Source organism: Puma concolor, chromosome A1 (assembly GCF_028749965.1).
Source record: "Puma concolor isolate L17-30 chromosome A1, mPumCon1.1.hap2, whole genome shotgun sequence".
NCBI lineage: Eukaryota > Metazoa > Chordata > Mammalia > Carnivora > Felidae > Puma > Puma concolor.
In genome coordinates, this window is record NC_141667.1 from 17,313,502 (window position 1) to 17,335,436 (window position 21,935).

A 21,935-nucleotide genomic window follows, 5' to 3' on the forward strand; every position below is an offset into this window, starting at 1 on the left:
AAAGAAAGAAAGAAAGAAAGAAAGAAAAGAAAGCAACTGAGTCTGAAAGACATAGAAAGGCTCACACATTAGAAATAGGTTTGATAGGATAAAATACATTGAAAGAGATTAAACCTAAAAGTCTAAGGCTGGGAGTACATAAATCCCAACTACCAGAGGTGTGATGTTTCCAGAATAATGGTTATATGGATATTTTAGGGTCTTTTGCTAGCAAAATTGGTTGGGGTCTTTGAATAGGTTGGGATGGCAATTATTGTCCCCTTCTTTTAAAAGGGAGAATGGAAGAGAAGCCCTCATGACACAGCATTTAACTATTCCACTTTGTGTTTCAAGGGTACTTTTGACCCATATGATGAGAGAAAACTATATTTTGTAAATAGAATATGAAAATCTTTCTGATGGATTACATGAGGAGTTATTAATGAGAATATTTAAGAGAAAAATTTTGTAGATTTTTCTCACTTGTGTGCTTGTTTAATTTTCTACTGAGATTGAACAAACAGATGGTTCTCTGTACTGAAAACTGAGCTTTCTGAGGAAAAAATAAGTATCACTTCCTTGGGTATCACATATAATGTTTCTCTTCTTCCCCTTTGCCACTTCCATTGTTTAGGGACTTACTATATTTTATAGGTATACACTACTATTTTGGTCACAACTGAGATGCCTAAATCCTAAGCTTCAATTCCTATATTATGGTTTTTGTGTCAGAATGATATTTGAATTCCAGGTCTAAAACTTCATAGCTCTATGAATTGAGAAAGCCAGGTAACTGCACTGAAATTTAACTTCCTTGCATGAAATGGAATAATAATGAGCACCTTGCAGAGTTGTTAGAAGAGAATATATATAAATGCACCAATTTTAATACCTGGTGTATATTTGAAGAATTGGTTTCCACAGGAAATATATATATATATTTTTTTTTCATTCACCTATATCAATCCTGACTGCACATATCTTTCAATTTTATCTTCTTCTTAAGATAAACCTTAAGTACTCTAGTTTGTAACAGTTTATGCTTTTTACAGAGTACCTAGTATTTACTATCTATATGATTCAATTTGGCTTTTAGGCATATGCTTTCTCTAGATATTTATTTGATTGGAACACAAAATTGTATATGTATATTAGTCTACGGTTCAGTCAAAAACTAGTATTTCCCCATCACATGCACACACACTGTAAATAGCTTTTCTTAAACGAATATTTATAATCTCAAATGACCAAAAGAGATGCATCATTTTATTTTCCTTTATATGCACAGAAAGGCAATTGTGGACTTCAATAAAATTGTTTCCAGTCCCAAAAGGACAGCTGAGGTTAGCTATTGTGATTTCTTCAGAGATTCAAATCTTAGGCACTTGTTAAGCATGGATAACACATGTTTGTCTATGAATTATGGACCAAATCCCATGGTAAACACCTAAGACAATGCAAAATCAACATCATCATCATCATCATCATCATCGATGTGTAGGACCAAAAAGAAGATGACATAATTGGTGAGAACTGGGGAAAGTGTTGGCATTTCCTTCTTACTACTGTGTAGATCAGAGTAAATTTTTTTAATGTTTATTTATTTTTCAGAGAGAGAGAGAGAGAGAGCCAGAGAGAGAGTACACAGGGGAGAGAGAGAGAGAAAGGGAGAGAGAGAATCCCAAGCAGGCTTCAAGCTGTGAGCACAGAGCCTGATGCAGGGGTTCAAACTCATGAACCGTGAGATCATGGCCTGAGTTGAAATTAAAAGTCGTGCGTTCAACCAAGTAAACCACCCAGGTGCCACTCTTCTAATGCTCTATTTTTAATATTTGAACTAACACTGCTAATTTTTAAAGGGTTCTATTTTTTAAATGGGGGTTATGTAAAATTGGTTGATTAATGATGATATTATCAACCATGCAGTTCTTTTTTTTTTTTTCAAGTTTATTAATTATTTTGAGAGAGAAAGAGCAAGAGCGAGCCGAGGAGGGGCAGAGAGAGAGGGAGAGAGATTGAATCCCAAGCAGGTTCTGCACTGTCAGCACAGAGCCCCAGGCAGCACTGGAACTCACAAACCCTGAGACCACAACCTGAGCCCAAATCAAGAGTCTGATGCTTAACCGACTGAGCCGCCCAGGCGAATTTTAACCTCCATTCATCTCAGCCTTCAAGAAACATAGTTCAGGTGAAGAAACAGAAGTGGTACACAGTGAAAATTAAACAAAGGGCCCTACAAACATCAAGTTTGCAGTATCTCATGGAAAGGAGGCCAGCAATTCTTCCTCAGTAGCTTCTTATCGTTATCCATAATGGAAAATAATAAACAAGCAAACAAACCAATAAAAACCCCAGAACCACCTTCTGGTGTCTTACTACAATGTATCACCGGTAGGTTTTCTTTTCATCAGAACCTGTTCCGAAACAGGAAACAAAAAACTTGGGAGGAAGAAACGCTTCTATTACTTCTAAACTTGGTCATAATTATTTTCCTGTAACAATTATTATTTTTCTTAGCAGGAGGCAACCAGCATACACACTATTTTTATGCGTTTTCATCCAGGCTTTTTTTCCCCCAAGCATATAGTTTATTTTTATTTTGAAACACTACGTGTATGCTTTTACATTTTCCAGATTTCTTGTGCAATTTTTTTTTAAATTTTTTTTTAAGGTTTATTTATTTTTGAGACAGAGAGAGACAGAGCATGAATGGGGGAGGGTCAGAGAGAGAGAGAGGGAGACACAGAATCTGAAACAGGCTCCAGGCTCTGAGCGGTCAGCACATATCCTGACGCAGGGCTTGAACTCACGAACCGCGAGATCATGACCTGAGCCGAAGTCGGCCGCTTAACCGACTGAGCCACCCAGGCGCCCCTTCTTGTGCAATTTTAATAAAATTACTTTCTATATGTTTCTTTTATTTTGTAAACATTATATAAGTAATTCATAATAAAATACAAAGCACATTATACAATAAAATTATAAAAAACTCTGAGAATTTCAGAATAATTTTTGAAATATCTCTTTACAAGTGGAAGGAAAGGTTACGTTCATTGTTTAACAGTTTTTCTTACATACTCTCCCAAATTATATTTTGCTAAATGCTTTATAACAACTTAGACTCCATACAAAGTATAATAGAGCATCTGTTATTGTACTTTTAATATATTTACTAATCCCATAAGTGAGATATAATATTTTATTGAATACTAGCAAACATAAAATATTCCTTTATTTTACATTTTATTTTATTTTGTATTTTATTTTATGTGATTTTATTTTATTTTATTATTACTTTAAAGTTTATCTTGAGAGAGAGAGAGCATAAGCAGGGGAGGGGCAGTGAGAGATGGAGAGAAAGAATCCCAAACAGGCTCCCCCACTGTTAGTGCAGAAGAGCTCGGCACTGGGCTGAAACTCACAAACTGTGAGATCATGACCTGAGCAGAAATCAAGTCTGAAACTTAACCCACTGAGCCGCCAAGCGCCCCTCTGTATTTAAATCAATTATGTTTCTATGAGCTCTTCCTTGCTTTTCTTTTGGTATCATCATGCTTTTCTTAACCACGAAAGGGCATGATTTAATCTTAGTCACATTTCTTATTTGTTGACATGCCGTTATATTCTTACAATTGACACAGATATTTTAAGTTATACATTTAAGTGCCTTACTCTTTCTTTTTATATTTATTGTATTTTAAAAACGTCATCTATGTATTCTTTTTTTGTTGTTCTATTTTGTTTTTCCAGGGGAAAGCGCGAACGCAGTCCCCCACTACCACAAATTATGCAGTCGAGTTTCCCACATTTGGGGAAATCGCAGGGGTCAGCACATCCGGAGTGCAGTGGATAAGCCTCGCCCTGGGAAAACCACCTTCGTGATCATGGTATCTCCCCTGCCAGGTAAGTATTTTGTTATTCTATTTTTAATCCACCCAACAACAAGCTGTCTTTAAAATATCTAAAACAATCATATAAACTACTAACCCGGGTGTTTAATTTATAAAATGTTTTGTGAAAGCATATGTGAATATGTGTGTATGTGTGTGTACTCGTAGTATAATTCAAGTGGCATTTTGACATAGTGCATATAATATCATGCTTTGAAACAAAAATAAATAAGTAAAAATTCTAAGTAAATTACTCTATTATTAAATTTATCTTGGAATAAAATTATTATAACATGTTCAAATACCAGTGTGGTTATTGAAAAGAAATAATATGCATATTATTTGATCAATATTTACCACGTCTAAGAATTTACTTGAGAAAATAATATAATAATTGTTCAAAACTCTTCATCTTTATAATTCATAAATGACTGAACATGTTTGCAACCAGTTTCAATATAACAACAAAAAGTATATCAATATGCTTGATATACAAGTAATTAAATAAAGTAACATATGACCATATTAATAAATACTAGGGGTGCCTAGTTAGCTCAGTTGGTTAAGCATCCAACTTTTGGTTTCGGTGCAGGTCATGATCTCACAGTTCATAGGTTCAAGCCCTGTGTTGGGCTCCCCACTGCTGGTGTGGAGCCTGCTTGGGATTCTCTCTCTCTGTCTCTCACTGCCCCTCTCCCACTCACACTCTTTCTCTCAAAATAAAGAAATAATAAAACTTAAAAAAAAAACAAACACTACTCAACTATTAAAACATATTTAGATAAATAGATATTCATATAATAATTATAATAATACCTAATATTTACATGATACTTACTATACAATAGTCATGGTTCTAAGGACTTTACTTACTATAACTTGTTTAATCCTAACAACAGTAAAAAGTAAGACTATTTTATCACCAAAATTATACTGCTTCTAGACTCCAGGCTTCTAATCCAAGGTCTTTGATTCCAGAGTCCAGGGTCTTAACCCCTTTAATGCACTGAGAAAAATCAAGTTAAATTAAAATATCTGTGTTGTAGTTACATTTTTGCTTTGGAAAAAATAAGTAAGAAAATAGCATACACAACCAAAATTAGACTATGTATATATAGTATAGAGAGGAGAAGAAGAAGAAGACGAAGACGAAGACAAAGATGAAGATGAAGAAGAAGAAGGAGGAGGAGGAGGAGGAGGAGAAGGAGAGGAAGGGGAAGGAAGAGGAGGAGGAGGAGGAAGAGAAGAAAGGGGAGGAGGAGGAGGAGAAGGAGAAGGAGAAGAAGAAGAAGAAGAAGAAGAAGAAGAAGAAAAAGAAGGAGGAGGAGGAGGGGGAGGAGGAGGAAGAGGAGGAGGGAAAGGAGGAGAAGGGCAAGGAGGAGGAGGGAGAAGGAGGGGGAGTAAAAGGGGGAAGGGTAGGAGGGGGAGAGAGAGGAATTCATGAGGAAATTAAAAGAAAATAATAATGTTTATTTATTTTTGAGTGGGGGGAGGGGCAGAGAGAGGGGGGAACACAGAATACAAAGCAGACTCCAGTCTCCAAGCTGTCAATGCAGAGTCCGATGGGGGGCTCAAACTCATGAGCCATGAGATCTTGACCTGAGCCGAAGTTGGACCCTTAACTAACTGAGCCACTAGGTGCCCCATGAACAAAGTGTTATTAAAGTTTTAAAGAATGTTCACCAAAAATTAATGGTAGAGACATATGGATGGTGGAATTTATACTGATTTTTTTCTTTATATTTATCTGTCCTAATGAAATTGTGGGCAACTATCCCATTAAGTGCAGCTGGACCAATTTAAAACCCACAAATATATCATGTGGATAGGAATAGTTCCAGACACAGAAAAGAAAGGAAGGATTCTCTAAGAGGAAATTTAGCCACAGGATTCAGAAACACTGACTGCAAGCTTGTGATAATGTTTTTCAAACACTAGATAGTGGCCTAGATAGAATTTCAAGTTCCTCTGAGGATAAGGCTAAGACAGCCTAAAGTTTGTATGAGAAGTTTTATAAGTTTCTACTTCATGTGATTTGTTTTACCTCACTTGTGAGCTGAGTTGTGTCCCTAACAGATTCATATGTGGAAGTCCCAATACCCAGCACTTCCAAATATAATTGTGATGGTTAATTTTATGTGTCACTTGACTGGCCTAAAGGATGCCCAAACAGGTAGTAAAACATTACTCTTGGAGGAGTCTGTGAAGGTGTTTCTAGAAGAGATTAGCATTTGAGTCAGTAGACTAAAGAAAATCTCCCTCACCAAAGCACTAAGGCATCATCCAATCTATTGAGGTCTGAATAGAACAAAAAGGCAGACAAAAAATGAATTTGCTCTTTGATTGAGCTGTGACATCCATCTTCTCCTGCCCTTGAACATCAGCTCCCTGGTTCTTTTGCCTTAGAACCTGGACTAAATTACACCATCAGCTTTCCTGAGTTTCAAGCTTGCAGCTGGCAGATCATGTGACTTCTCAGCCTCCATAATCACTTTCTATAAAATCCTTCATGATGTCTCTTTCTCTCTCCCTCCCTCTCTTTATCCCCTTAGTTCTGTTTCTCTGGAGAACCCTGACTAATATAGTGACCATAACTATATTTACAGATAAGGTCTTTAAATATGTGACTAAGTGAAAATGAAGACATTATGGTGGAGCCCAAGGCCTTTACGACCGGTATCCTTATAAAAAGAGGAAGACATTGGTATTAGAGTGGCAGTTGGTTAGTTTCTAACAGGACACCTGGAGGTCAACAACAAGGAGGATGTTATGACCAGCTATCTGGAAAGTCAGAGGTCTGTCCTGCCAACACTCTACAAAAAGCCAAATCAAATTATACAGGCCCCAAATGGTGGGTGCCGTGACAGGAAATCCCTGACCAAATAAGGAGGAAAAAGCATGAAACTTTGCATCTCCACTTCAAGCAATAAATATTCACCTTCTAGTTAACAACTGTCAATAAAAGTTAGGAACTCAACTCCTATGGTGCACAGCTCGCTCGCTCACTCTCTGTCTCTCAAGTTCACTCACTCCCAAATCTCTAGAGTATTCTTTTGCTTTAATAAACTTTCACACTTGTCTTCCCTCCACCCCCATCTCTCTCTCTCTCTCACTGTCTCTGTCTCTGTTCCTACCTCACCTGCTTGCGAGCTCTTGGTCTCTCCCTCAAAAATAAAAATCAAAAAATAAAAATAAAAAAAAATAAATGAACTAAAATAAACTATCCCACTTGTTTCACTAGTCCACTGTGTTGCACATCTGTCTTTGATTTTTTTCTTGTGATAAGACCAAGAACATTCAGCAACACCTTTGGTATGCTCTGGATGGAACCCCAGGGCAACACAGGGAGATGCTCCCACAGGGAAGACCATGTGAAGAGGCCGCATGAAGGCTGCCATCTTTGAGCCAAGGAGAGAGACCTCAGAAGAACGCAACCCTACTGGCACCTTGATCTTCAACTTCCTGCCTCTGAACTGTTAAAAAATAACTTTTCGTTGGGGCGCCTGGGTGGCTCAGTTGGTTAGGTATCTGACTTCAGCTCAGGTCATAATCTCACGGTTTGTGAGCTCAAGCCCCACATCGGACTCTGCTGTCAGTACGAAGTCCAGTTCAGATCCCCTGTACTCCTCTCTCTCTGCCCCATCCCCCAGCTTGTTCTCTTTCTCAAAGTAAATATATAAACTTAAACAAAATGAAAACTAAAAATTTCTGTCATTTGAGTCACTCTGTGTGTGATCTTTTGTTATAACAGCCATAGCAAATTAATACACCCATGAATGGAGTTCATGTTACTTGAGGGAACTTCTTCTCATAAGTGCCATAGAACGCGATATTGGATTAAGAACATACTACAAATATTTGTTGATTGACTTTAGTTCTAGAGGAATAGTTCTCAGTTACAATCTCCAGAACAGCATCATCAGTATCATCTGGAAACTTTTTAGAAATGCATATTTTTGAGCCTCAAGACACTATAGAATCAGAAACTCTGGGAATGGGATGGAACAATCTGTTCAACAAGCCCTCTGGGTGATATGAGACACTTTAGAGTTTGAGAACAAGTGTTTCAAATGTTCCAAACTAGGGACCAGGCATGTGACATCCGTGAGTGATGCAGCCCAGGTGTAAGGCAGCAGGAGAAGTCTGGCATCTGTCTTCTTAGCACGCTAGTGACACACACATCTCCACTGAGGTCATGGCCAGATATTCCAACGAGCTAAGATGAAATGGTCTTTATTTTTCTAAGGTATACAAGCAAAATAGATGTGTAGATGGATACTTCATGATTTTTCAACAGTGGTGGCCAATTCTAATAACTGTTGCCTGAGCAAACAAAACAGGCTTACAGGACCTTTCCATCCTGTGGTAACCTTTCATTAAAGTCAAGGGGTTTGGAGGAGGGGAGGGTGAGAAAACATTTGTTTCCGTTTCACCTATAAGACGTTCTTCCTACTGGATTCAAAGAGAGGAAGAAGAAATTGAAAAAAAAAATTAGCTTTTTGTTTCTGTTAATGATTTTTCTGTGTGTTGTAGTCGAGATTTAAATATACTGGGTGCATATAAGCCCTCACTCTGCAGATACACACTTAGCGTTTGCACTGGTTTTTGTCCAGTGCTCTGATTACCCCAGGGCAGAGCCTGGATTTGGCTCATTTTCAGTCGAGGCAGGCATGTCTTTAGCAGTGTGTCTCAGGTGGGCTGAGGTCTGTTTTCAGAGCCCATGACCCACAGAGTGACACTCCCCCTGCCATCTGTGACTTGTACATGGGGATTTAAAGACGGAGATGTGCTGACTGGGGCAGTGTCGGCTCCGCTGACCATCTGCTACAGGTGCTGGAAGCAGCGCTGGTCATATTCAATCTTCGAGTGAAAGTCTGAATTAGCTGGCATGAGTTTCCTACTGAATAGCTGGGCCCCCTGTTTGAATACCGCCTTCTAGTGCAGGACAAAACCTGGTTTTCTGGACGCTGTTGTTTGCTTGCTGGAAGGAATTTTTTGGGCACCTTTTCAAAATGAATATAGAGAGGGAAGAATGAAAGTGTTATTAAGTTCTTAAAGCTCACAAAGTAGGAACATTTCCAGGTATCCTAAACAACTTGTCTCTGCCCCGATCTGCACCCCTATTCCCACCCCAGAGCTATAGCTGAGGGCTTGAAGATGATGTTTTCTGCTAAAAACACTACTATCATCATTGGTTACTGGAAGAACATAACGTGAAGTCACTTTAAGGAAATGATATTGGGGCGCCTGGGTGGCTCAGTCGGTTGGGCGTCCGACTTCGGCTCAGGTCATGATCTCGTGGTTTGTGGGTTCGAGCCCCGTGTGGGGCTCTGTGCTGACAGCTCGGAGCCTGGAGCCTGCTTCTGCTTCTGTGTCCCCCTCTCTCCACCCCACCCCTGCTTGTGCTCTGTCTCTCTCTTTCAAAAATGAATAAACATAAAAAAAAGGACATGATAAAAAGTGAGGTTTTTCCGAGTAAATCTATAAAAACAATTACATAATGCCTAAATACCTGAACTATTATGGTTCAAATATGACAGTTTATTTCAATCAGTGAAATCATATCTTCAGTCCTTCATTTTGGATAAATTTTATTTTTTATTTTATTTTTTAATTTTTTAATGTTATTTATTTTTGAGAGAGAGACAGAGCACAAGTGGGGGAAGGGCAGAGAAAGAGGGAGACACAGAATTAAAAGCAGACTCCAGTCTCTGAGCTGCACTGAGCCTGTGCAGTCAGCACAGAGTCCAATGCGGGGCTCAAACCCGGGAACCATGAGTTCATGACCTGAGACAAAGTTGGACGCTTCACCGACTGAGCCGCCCAGGTGCCCCTGGATAAATTTTATTTTATAATCTAAGTTATTGATTATATTTAGAAACAGTCATTAATTAATTAGACACTTGGAGATTATTACTTTTAGGATAAAAGGGAAAATATTAGCCTAGAGGGATAAGCCACAGATCAAAATTATGAAAGACTTAGGGGTCACCTGGATGGCTCCATCCTGATTTCAGCTCAGGTCATCATTAAAGGGTCTTCCTCTCTCAGTCATGAGATCGAGCCCCACACGAGGTACCACCCTGAGCATGGAACTGGCTTGGGAATCTCTCTCCTTCTCTCTCTGCCCCTCCCTTGCTTGTGCTTGCTCTCTCTCAAAATAAATTAAAAAAAAACATTTCTAAAAATATTATAGACTTGGAATTCAAACTCTATCCTGTCTTAATCCAAACACTAAAAATGGTAATCTTTTTCTCCACAATTAAGTCATAACTTTCCTAAACACACAAATCCCACAAGGGTCATATAATTTTATATGGCCTATAACTTACTTTATTAACTCGTTTCCAAATTCATCAGTAGACTCATCTCTAAAAAGGCTGTTCTAAACACTCCTCCTCTGATTAGAAGGGAAATCACCCCTCTTCCAAATTCCAAAAGCCTTTTCTAACTATAGTACCTTCCCCTGGTTTTCTTTATAGACTTCAGACTCGGATTAGTTACTCTGTTTAATTTTCAGCAGATTTACTATTGTGTAAGAGGAGAAACATGAAGTTAACATCTTGACCATGTAGTAGATGAGAAAGAAAACAGCTCCTCAATAGCATATTTTCTGTGGATTTCTATCCTATAAGAAATTGTCTCTTTCTGTGACATTTGTGCCATTTCTGAAGTTTCTGTTTCTCTCTCAACTACTGTTAACCTGAAATCAGCATGTGCCAAAACTCAAAAAGAAGAACAAGTTGAGTTGAGTTCCTAAAATAGCTGAAATTGGATGTGCCAGGACGCGCCATTGTTGAGACGGAAAGATTCTGAGGAGGAACGCTGTCTCTCTAATCATCAGGACCACATGATACAACCTAAACTTTTACATCTCAGGCAATAAAAAGTTTCTTTTTATTTCGCTTTTCCAAAGATAGCAGTGACTGAATAGATCTTCAATATTTAATTTCCAAGGAAAAAAAAAAAACAGTACTTTGTGTATCATATGGGTTTTTCTGTATAAAACCTGACCTTCAAATGTAAGTTTCCAGTATCCTTTTAGGCAGTCTTTTTGAAGTTTGCCAATTTGTGACTATGACTTCTTTCCTCTCCTTCAGGTCATGATGTTTCATTTTTCTAAATTAAGGGTCGCCTGAGCACACTCAAAGCTCTTGGATAGGGTTTAGGGTTTACTCATGTAGAAAATAAGTACTTAGATCTTGATATTTTAAGAAGTTGTGTGGCAGATTGAGTCTCCGGCTTCTCTCAATGGAATTATTATAAAACGCAAATTCAATATTACAAATTGTGAGCCTTAGTCTTTTTGTCACCATAAGTCTCTTTGTTTACTTCTCTTTCAGGAGAATGGGGAGAGAGTTCTAGGAACTTCTCCTTCATGATACATCTCCTACAGTCTTTTCTCCAAGTCTTAGTTTCTGCAGGTCAATAATAGTGCCTACCTCTGAAGGTTATAATAAAAATTATATATGATTTTATGTATAAAATCCCTACTTAACCAAAGTAAGAGATCAAAAAATAGTAATTATTTTTACTGTTATTATCATTTATCAGATGTAGCACAATCTGGTCCTCCAGAATAAGACTATGTTATATTAATCTAGGGCTATATAATGACTTACCCCAAAGAAAAACCATTTCAGTTCCTTATGCTTTTTTTTTTTTTTTTTTAGATTAGGGAATTCAGATAAGGCAGGGCAGCAATGACTATGTCTTCTCTGTAGTATCTGAGATCTTGGCTGGGACAGCTGTAATGGTTGTGGTCAACTGAGATTACTCAACTTAGGTCGAAGTCAGAGTCTCAGTTGCACTGCCGTCCAGATTCCTCAGTTCTGTTCCATGTTGCATCTCTGAGTAGCATGGTTGAGCTTCCTTCCAATGTGGTAGCCTTGGGAAAGTGGGATTTGCTACATGGTGCGTGTCTTTCCCCAGAAACTGCTGAACTTCTTACACTTCAACTACCAGACCTGAAATAACATGAAGGGTGCAAACTTGCAACTGGTAGATAAATAAATCTCCTGGAATAAATCCTGGAGATTAAGTGAATAGAAACAACAATATTGTATTATAGTAATCAAACGTCATAAGAGACTAGATCCTAATTGTTCTTACCACAAAAAAGAAATGATAATTACAGGATGTGATATAGGTGCTAATTCTTGCTACAATGGGGATCATATTATGATATATAAACGGACCAAGCTAGCATGTCATACACCTTGAACTTACACAGCACTATATGTCAAATACATGTCAACTGTAAATAACTGATTAAATAAGTAACCAGATCTGATATTTGGACAGCATCAGTGACTCACATTATGTTAACCAAAGCAAGTAACAAGGCCAGCCCGGGTTAAGGGTAGGTGAAACAGACTCTAGGTTTTGATTGAATATAATTGCCTGACTACATGGGGTGGGAAGGATTGAATAGTGGCTGTCTTGAGAGGATGTCTGCCACAGATTTCTAAACTTACTCATTTGGTGAACAACTACTGAAAAGCAAAATCCTTTATATTAAAAATTTGATTTGAATGACACACTGTTACTATCATAGAAATTATAAAAGATGTAACTAGTTTTTTTTTTTTTTTTTCAAAAAAAGATAGTAGTGATGAGCAGATAAAATATATTTTACGGGCTGCCTGCGTGGCTCAGTCAGTTAAGCATCTGACTTTGACTCAGGTCATGATCTCATGGTTCCTGAATTTGAGCCCAAGTAGGGTTATGTCCTGACAGCTCAGAGGCTGGACCCTGCTTCAGATTCTCTATCTCCCTCTCTCTGCCCCTCCCCAGCTCTCTCTTTCTCTTTCTCTCTCTCTCTTTCTCTCTAAAATATATAAACATTAAAAAATCAAAAAAAAATTGCCTCTTGTGGCAGGTATTGAGAAATCGTATAACACGGTCAGAAGACATTCTACAGATTCATTTTTACTCCAAAGAAAACTTTTGAACAAAATATATGCTGCATTTGATTTAGAAACATATTCTTAGTTGCCAACTCAGTTGGTCAAAGAGTATCTTTACCTTTTCTAACCTCATACAAAAATCAGCACTATGTCAGAATGATGCAATTTTTTTATTATTTTTATAAAAACTCGTACACACATTAACCTAAACTACACTGATTAATAATATTTTCAGCATTTTTGTTAAGAACCATATCAATAGTTATCTCTTTGTAAATAGAAAAAAATATTTTATAATGGAGTCTTATTTTGTATACATATTTAACGTAGAGAAATTGAAATAGAAGTCACTCAGCCAAAATGAATAAAAAAGGAAGGAAAGATGAAATATAAATAATAAATTCCTATCCTTGGCCCCTCTCACAAAAGAACATAATCTAGATGAGAAGGGAAACTTATATCTGATGCTCACTCAGTTTGTCTAAAATCCACCGTGGCTTTCGTAATATGAGCATCTGATCTATCTGAGTGTGATTCTTTTGTAAGGGGCACATATTTTTAGTGGAGTTCTGACTCTAAGTAAAACAACCGCTCAGTTGTTTCTTATCTAAAGAAAAAGCATTCTAACATAAGAGGAAAAAAATAGTAGACATATTAAGAACAGTATAGAAATTTCCTATTAGAGAGTTTAAGAATGATTTTGACAACTCTGTGGGGCACTTGGGTGGCTCAGTCAGTTAAGTGTCCAATTCCTGGTTTTAGCTCCGGTCATGATCTCACAGTTTGTGGGTCTGGGCTCTGTGTTGGGCTCTGCACTGACAGCAAGGACCCTGCTTGGGACTCTCTCTCCTTCTCTCTCTGCCCCTCCTGCATGTGCGCTCTGTCTCTCTCTCTCACACGCAAAATAAATAAATAAAATTTAAAAATGACAAAGATTTGATTTTTTTAGCTTTTTAAAAACATCAACGTACAAAATTAGGCTATTTGGATTTTAATTTCAATTTTCATTTTAGTAACAGGTTAGTATATGGAATTATAAGGATGTCTTTATATCTGAATTCATGGAACGTTAGCCAAGTAGAAGATAATTTAAGTTTAAACATCTTTTAGTAAATTATAAAGATGCAGGATAAACATCTTCAAGTGTTAAAACAACATTTAGCAACATAGGAAAGATTTCTTTGCACTTGGCAAGGATCTCTTAAGTGTTACTGAAGAAATACAAAAATACAAAAAGGCCTTTATGCTGGATTTTTGTATGTCAGTTGAATAACAATCATCCCCACACGAGTTAAAACTTATCTGCTCAAAAGCACAAAGCTTGTTGAGAATATAATAAATTTGATTATAACATATTGAAGCAAACATTTTTTTCAGGGAAATCATTTTACCATAGCAACCATGTAATTGTGTGTATGTGTGTGTGTGTGTGTGTGCACGCACACACATATGCCTGTGTGTTTAAAGACAGAATGTGTAAAGTTATAAAAGCAACATTTATAATTTTACCTTCTGAAACATAATTAGCACTAAGTAATGACAAGCACATTAACTAAATGACAGCATTTATTTTACAAGATGATATTACTGTCTATATATGTGTCTCTGTATCTAAAATGCTACTTTATTCTCTGAGAATTTTAGAATTATGAATATTCATAATTTTAATTTTAATCAGGCCTAAAGTCAACATCTGTGACTGTAACTTAGTAATAGTACATCAATTTCTCTACTTAGTTTGGAATTGATCCCTGAAATCACATCTACAAAGGCAATGAGAATTTCATACTGCATGTTCATGCTCAAGGGGATACTGGTAAGGTATGCAGAGTTAAAGTGCACCTATTCCCCAAAGGAAATCACACTGTTATCTTGGAGTAGTAAGGATGTGAACACTCCAAATTAACACCTGCTCTTGCAATGTATTCACTCAAAGTAGATCAACATAAAAGATGCCAAAACACATTCAAGATAAAGGATACTGATCCAGCAATTACACTATTAGTTATTTACCTAAAGAATACAAAAATGCTAATTCAAAGGGATACATGCACCCCAACATTTACAGCAGCATTATCTAGAATAGCCAAATTATGGAAACAGTCCATATGTCCATCAACTGATGAATGCATTAAGAAGATGTGGTATGTATATACAATGCAAAACTACTCGACCACAAAAAAGAATGAAACCTTCCCATTTGTAATGACATGGAAGGAGCTAGAGAGTATTATGCTGAGTGAAATAAGTCGGTCAGAGGAAGAGACATACCGTACGATTTCACTCGTATGTGGAATTTAAGAAACAAAGCAGGGGCGCCTGGGTGGCGCAGTCGGTTGAGCGTCCGACTTCAGCCAGGTCACGATCTCGCGGTCCGTGGGTTCGAGCCCCGCGTCGGGCTCTGGGCTGATGGCTCAGATCCTGGAGCCTGTTTCCGATTCTGTGTCTCCCTCTCTCTCTGCCCCTCCCCCGTTCATGCTCTGTCTCTCTCTGTCCCAAAAATAAATAAACGTTGAAAAAAAAATTAAAAAAAAAAAAAGAAACAAAGCAAACAATCATAGGATGAAAGAGAGAGAGAGGAAAACCAAGAAACACACTCTTAATTATATAGAACAAAGTAATACTGACCAGAGGGGAAGTAGGTGTAAATAGGGTAAGATGGGGATTAAAGAGTACACTTGTGATGAGCACCAGGTGTTGTACAGAAGTGTTGAATCACTATACGGTGCACCTGCGACTAATATTACATTGTATGTTATCTACCTGCAAGGAAAAAAAAAGGTAAGGGATAAAATTAATATTCCTGTTTTAAAAGGTTACTGTTATAACAGGTTTAGTGTAGTGTAATAGTGCACTCTTTATGTTATACCATTTACTCTTACCTCATAGCCAAGAATGCCATATCTACACAAATTATGAAAAAAAAAAGGTCTGTAAATATGACTCAGGTTAGAGGAGACCTATTCTGTAAGGAAGAATTAGAACTCTGATAGGTGTGTTCTTAGGTTTCCCATCAAGGGAAATACATCTTGTGAGGTTAAGGATAAATTGATTTCTGTGATGAGGAACCCCAAAATGTTAGATTCCAAAAAAACTTCAAGAAATCCAACTCAGTTATTTAAAACAGACAAAAACAGGCTCTAAGAAAGGAGGCAGAGAACTGTGTGAATTTTCCAAGCTCTTTTCTATTATACTATTTTGTATAATAGGGAAGAACTTGTTTTTATCTATTACTATAACAAAATAAATTTCAAAAATATTACCTTTTAATATTGGCCCCCATCCCTTTGAGACATATTGCCAGAATATATAAATTAATCATATGATACATATGTTTATATAAATACAAAGTATTCATCTAGTCTTCACAAATTAGCAATGTTTAATATTTTTAAAATTATGAAGTGTTGGGGCGCCTGGGTGGCGCAGTCGGTTAAGCGTCCGACTTCAGCCAGGTCACGATCTCGCGGTCTGTGAGTTCGAGCCCCGCGTCAGGCTCTGGGCTGATGGCTCAGAGCCTGGAGCCTGTTTCCGATTCTGTGTCTCCCTCTCTCTCTGCCCCTCCCCCGTTCTGTCTCTCTCTGTCCCAAAGATAAATAAACCTTGAAAAAAAAAATTTAAAATTATGAAGTATCAATTACATAACAATTAACCAAATATCTGAAGTAAATGGTTAAAAAAGGTGATGGGGGCGCCTGCGTGGCTCAGTGGGTTAAGCATCCAACTCTGGGTTTGGGCTCAGGTCATGATTTCATGGTTCATGAGTTCAAGCCCAGCATCCAGCTCTGTGCTGGCAGTGCAGAGCCTGCTTGAGATTCTCTGTCTCCCTCTGTCTCATAAATAAATAAACATTAAAAAAAAAAAAAAAAAAAAGGTGAGAGAATCAGGATTCAAGTCAGATACTATTTATACTCAAAGTCGCTGCTCTTGTACCAACACCACATTGCTTTCTCCACAATTTACTGCGTTGAAGTTTTGTCCCGTGGCAGTATAGTAGCCAATGAGGGTTACACGGGGCACAATTACCACTAATTAAAAACTAATGCATTGATACAACAGTAATACTAATCAAGATCAATTTTGGCCTTCCTGAAAAGGACAGTCTATCTTTCCAGACAGCTATATTAAATAAAAGCAAACACAGGAAGAGCATGATACTTTCAAATGCTCTCAGTCAATTTGGTAATTGTTAGAAACGTAGAACTACTGACAATGCTTTTCAGTTTTTGTTTAAAAAGACACTTAAACTCTCCTGCAAGGAGATACTTCTATCAAGAAAATAGAAAAGTCTACAATGTCAGCTCAGACTACTTTCAGAGTTTTTCCACTGGAAAGACCAGAAAGAGGACACTTCACAATAAAAGAATTGTCCATTTAACCATTTATGAAAGCAAGTGAAGTTTCAGAGAGAAAGGGCCCTCTGAAAAAAAGATGTCAGGCAGATGGTATCTTCAGAGATGATACTTGGTGACACCTGGATTCTTATCCCTGCTTTTCCAAAGCCTGGTCCTCATGACCTAACAGTCTTTCTACTGACCCATTATGGAGTGTGATGGAGGAGAGGTCTAGGATCCATCAACACGTCAAACTCTGTCGCTATCCCCAGGAAACGCGCAAGCTGGTGACGCTGCTCGGAAGGGGTACAAAGTTTCTTCACAACGCCCATGGGCAAACTGCCATGCTTGCTTAATTTTCTAAACAAAGTTAAATGTGCCTCTGCCCCTACTGAAATTAATTTGTGAAAAAATTAAACACCTGTTATTTTAAAGGCCCCTTTCCCCTCCTTCAGTGTTATGAAAACCCTGCAAGGTGTGGAATTCAGAGACACAGAGGAAGGGCCTTTGGTTTCTGGGCAATTCCTGCCATCCCTAAAATCGCCACCACTCACACCTTTGTGAACCTTTCAAAGGCAAAGAGCTCCAGAGTTCATGCCTTTGCAGTTTCTCTACAAAACGTTTACCGATTAGGTTGATTCGTTTTAGTGTTTGCCAGCCATATATTGATACTGTGGACACTGAGACAATTCAAAATTTAAATTTTCTGTTGCCGTATAGTTTGTGCTTTTGTTTCTTTTGACTTATTAATTTCATTATTTGTTAAAAACTTGAACAAAAGCATAAACACTTGGCAGATTTTGAAGTACAGTTATTTAAAAAGTGTTTTTGGCCGCACCTGGGTGGCTTGGTCAGTTAAGCAGCCGACTTCGGCTGGGATCATAATCTTGCGGTTGGAGAGTTCTAGCCCCGCGTCAGGCTCTGTGCTGACAGCTCAGAGCCTACAGCCTGCTTCAGATTCTGGGATTCTGTGTCTCCCTGTCTCTCTGCCTCTCCTCTGCTTGTGCTCTGTCTCTCAAAAATAAATAAAAACATTAAAAAAAAGATTTTTAAAGTATTTTTGGAAAAATTAATTTCTTAATAAGTGTTTACCTGTAAATTCACATCTTCATAGATGAATCTTGCTTTTTGCTAGAATGTGACTGGGTCATCGTTATATCTATTCCTATATTCTCATTTTTACACATTTAAGCACTGAGAAATCCCATTCTTAGAAATAAGTAGATGGGAGCAGAGGGGCTTTGTTAGGTCAATGCCACTCAGTTCTGTGAACTCCTTCAAAGAATTATAGCAAAAATTACAGAGTGGTTTACCATATAAACCAGTTTATAAGCAAGGGCCAAGGATAACTCAATTAGTCATTTCTTCAAGATTTTAAAAGAACTTAATGTAAAAACCTAAAAAAAATCATTGGTAAAAGGTTTTGTTACCTGGTCATTAGAATTATCTGGTTTTTGTTTTGTTTCGTTTCATTTTGTTTCATTTTTGTTTGTTTTTAATGAAGATGAATGTTTTGAGTTTCTCCTTTCTTTTGCATCCTGGAGATTTCCACACCAAGGGGCAAAGCTACAAAGAAAGGTTCAAGAATTTGAGATATATTTCTTTTCTGAAAAACAACAACAACAACAACATAAAACCCTTGTGTGCGAAAGATTCTTTGAGAGGAAGAATGGAAAAAGGAACCGAAAGAGTTAGGGCACAGTTACTCAGATTTGACACTTGAAAACTGGTTAGAGTTACCTGCCTGGCCAGAATCCTTTTCCCTTCATCTCAGGGGACAGCAGGCCTCAGATGAAATTAGGAATCTAAATGGCAAATCAACCAAATCCGTTTTCTTTTCTGTCCAGTAAAATCGCCAAATTTCTTTTAAAATTCAATTGACTCTGTTTTGAAGTGTTCCTATAACTACAATCTCAATACTGAATTCTCATACTAAGATAGCTATGTGGATAGTCACATGAAGGGATTGTTACATCAGTCTCTGTCTACATTTTAGACACTAAACACAGTGCTGAAGAACTGGTTATAGGTCACCAAGAAATGACTTCATGAGGGAAAAGGAAAACCTGTGGGGAAAGAGAAGCAAATAGGAGAAACACCTTTGACCAAGGAAGATGAAATTTTTCTGAAAGGTCAGGTAACGTCTGTTTGGACACATGATTTAATTTCTCTACCTTTTCTATATTTTCAGGCTATGAGGATAATCATGCTTTGGAGAACATGACCACCTTGAAAATCTTTGATGGGATTTGCTTATGAAAAGAGTTTTTCCATCACTTGGTAAAGCTTGTAGGGATCGAAAATGTCCTCCTCCTTCCCTTTTGGTTCTTTGGTTGGTCATTTACAAATCATGTAAGGATATATTGATATCCTTAGGATTAAGGTGTCTGTACGATGTTCATTTATCAGTGTTGAAAAAGGCTTGCGATGCTGGTTTAAAGTTTTCCCTCAGCCTTCCAGACTTACTAGAGCTGGGTTAGTGATCGCATTGTCAATAAGGCACTCTTGTGCCTCTCCACACACACGTCTTCCATTGATATTTTAGTAACGTTGATTCCACGCCATTTTTAATATTTTAGTTATATCCACGATGTACAGTTGCTAAAGTTCTTTATATGAATTTAAGCATCATCAGTTGGCTATGATTGAACCATCATATAAATCTTAATAGGTAAATAATTTTATAATGCCATCTAACGCTTTATAAGTTGGTAAGAATATGTGGATTGTTACAATCCTTTCAGATAAGTAACTTTACAAAAGGAGAAGAAACTTGGGAATCAGTCTACAAAAGGCAGCATTTCCTGTGGGAAATATACCAGAGAATTCACCTTAGATTCTATTTCTACTTCACTAGTGTGTTTTTAACTTAATAGCATAATTCCTAAAGAATCAAGTCCATTCTTACTATTTAAATATTTTTCTTTACCTGCAGCTATAGAGAAGAAAATGAAGAGCCTACATCACAAAATCAACAACTCCTAATATTTATCTATATACTAATACTGTCTTAATACTAACTGTATATAAGTGTCTATCTCTGTCCCTCTCTCTGTCTCTCTTGCTCTGTCTGTCTGTCTCTCTCTCTCTCCCTCTCTCTCCCACTCTCTCTCTTTCTCCTGCCTCAGGCTGGGTTGCATGTTCCAATTACATGAAATAATTCAACTATCCAGGTGACAGAGTGTTCAGAAGTAATAGCATATCCAAAATAAGGTTACCTTTTTATTTTTTTTCTCCCCTAAGGTAGAGACTGTCAACAGATAATATGATATCAGGATTGATTAAAGGTATGCCATTTAAGTCAACTCTGTTGGACAAGATGAGAGTTTAAATATCTATCAGGGAAATGTGTGGTTACAATTCATCTTGGAGGCAGAAAAGGATATCAGGTTAAAAGCAAAACATTTTTTGCTGATAATATGACATGCCGATCACAAAAGAATCTCGTAAGCAGTAGTAACATGAGTTTAAATACACTGTGCTAGTTTGGAGAATAATGTTGCTATCATATAGGGAATCAATAAGACAGTGCACAAATGAGAAAAGGAAAATAAGGGAGGAAGGTGGAGGCTTCCACTAATCTAGCAGTGATCCCAAGGTTTCAAGTCAAAGGGAGCCTTCTTTGGTAACATGAACCAAAATGATGTTTATTTAGGTAAAAAGTAAAGGCTTGCATAGTTAGGTGCGTTTAGCATAAAGGTTGTTGCATTCTCCTTAATAGTGTGAAAATAACCCAAAACTTCCCAAGTGAGAACACGCAAAGGATATTTATCAGAGCCTGAGACAGCCAGAGAATCAGCAACCATGGCTTGCATTCGGCAGGGACTAAAAAGCAAGCAGGGGATGGGGGAAAGATTTGTTGTAGAAACATCGAAAGGTTCTTTTACACCCTGGTAGAAGATTGTTGGTACGGGGAGACAGAAGATTGGGCTACCTAGAAGTGGGGCATTCTGTGTGAGCATTTAGGAAGGATAATTGGCTTTTTGTCATTGATTCCAAGTTGGGTCTAGAAGGCAAAAATTAGGGAAGCTGTTAGTCCTCAAGCAATCCCTTCCCATCCGGGGCCAAATACTACAGAGGCCGTGATCCAAAGTGGTTGCTGCAGTTGTGGGTCCGTGTTCTATTTTTACATATAGGATGGCCACCGCCTATTTGGATATTCAGTTTCTCATTCTAGAAGGACAGAAACTGCCTCAGACTCCAGGTAATAAGGATTTTAGTCACATCACAAATGCTTAATCTCTGCTTTCTGGATGTGGTGATTGGTCCAAAGAAACATTCTTCATTCAAGTTGCATCAGTCATATTATCCCAACTCCCACAGACCTATTAGGTCCGGGAGGCTAAACCAGGAACCAGAGGTCTTCAGTAATATAGCTGTGGCAGAGGCCAGTCTGACAGATAAGACAGAGGTCCAGGGGCAGCAGAGATTGGAAATCGGTAGAAAAAGTGTGTAAAAATGAGAAGTCACTGTCTCTGTGAAAAACAAAGCCAAGCAATGCCCCTGCCTTTCTTAAGATTTTGAAAAACAACAACAACAACAACAAAAACTAGTTAATCCCTCTTGTTTGCCAAACTGTTTTTGTGTCTACTTCTTGCAGTCAAATGAATCTCGATTATTCCTTAAATATTTTTATGAAATTCCTGTTGTGTTTCAGCCACTATAACACATAGTACTGCTGTTTCCTGGTATTTGAGACTTCCATCCCCCATCTGCCTTGTAGTTGGGCAGTCATGTGACTTGTACTGGGCAATGACATATGAGTAGAAGTGACATGTGTCCCTTCGGAGCTGAGATATTTAAATGCTGAAGCAATGATCTCA

The 21,935-nt window shown here is 37.7% G+C and overlaps 1 non-coding gene and 1 pseudogene across 1 annotated transcript; one reads left to right on the plus strand and one right to left on the minus strand.

Annotated features, from left to right (window-relative positions):
- Window positions 1–3,726: 3,726 nt before the first annotated feature.
- LOC112861890 (U1 spliceosomal RNA) lies at window positions 3,727–3,890 on the minus strand. The gene has a single exon (XR_003223765.1). It is a non-coding gene; the product is annotated as a U1 spliceosomal RNA (small nuclear RNA).
- A 12,859-nt stretch (window positions 3,891–16,749) lies between these two features.
- On the plus strand, window positions 16,750–16,877 carry LOC112861756 (U4 spliceosomal RNA; annotated as a pseudogene).
- The last annotated feature ends 5,058 nt before the right edge of the window (window positions 16,878–21,935 follow it).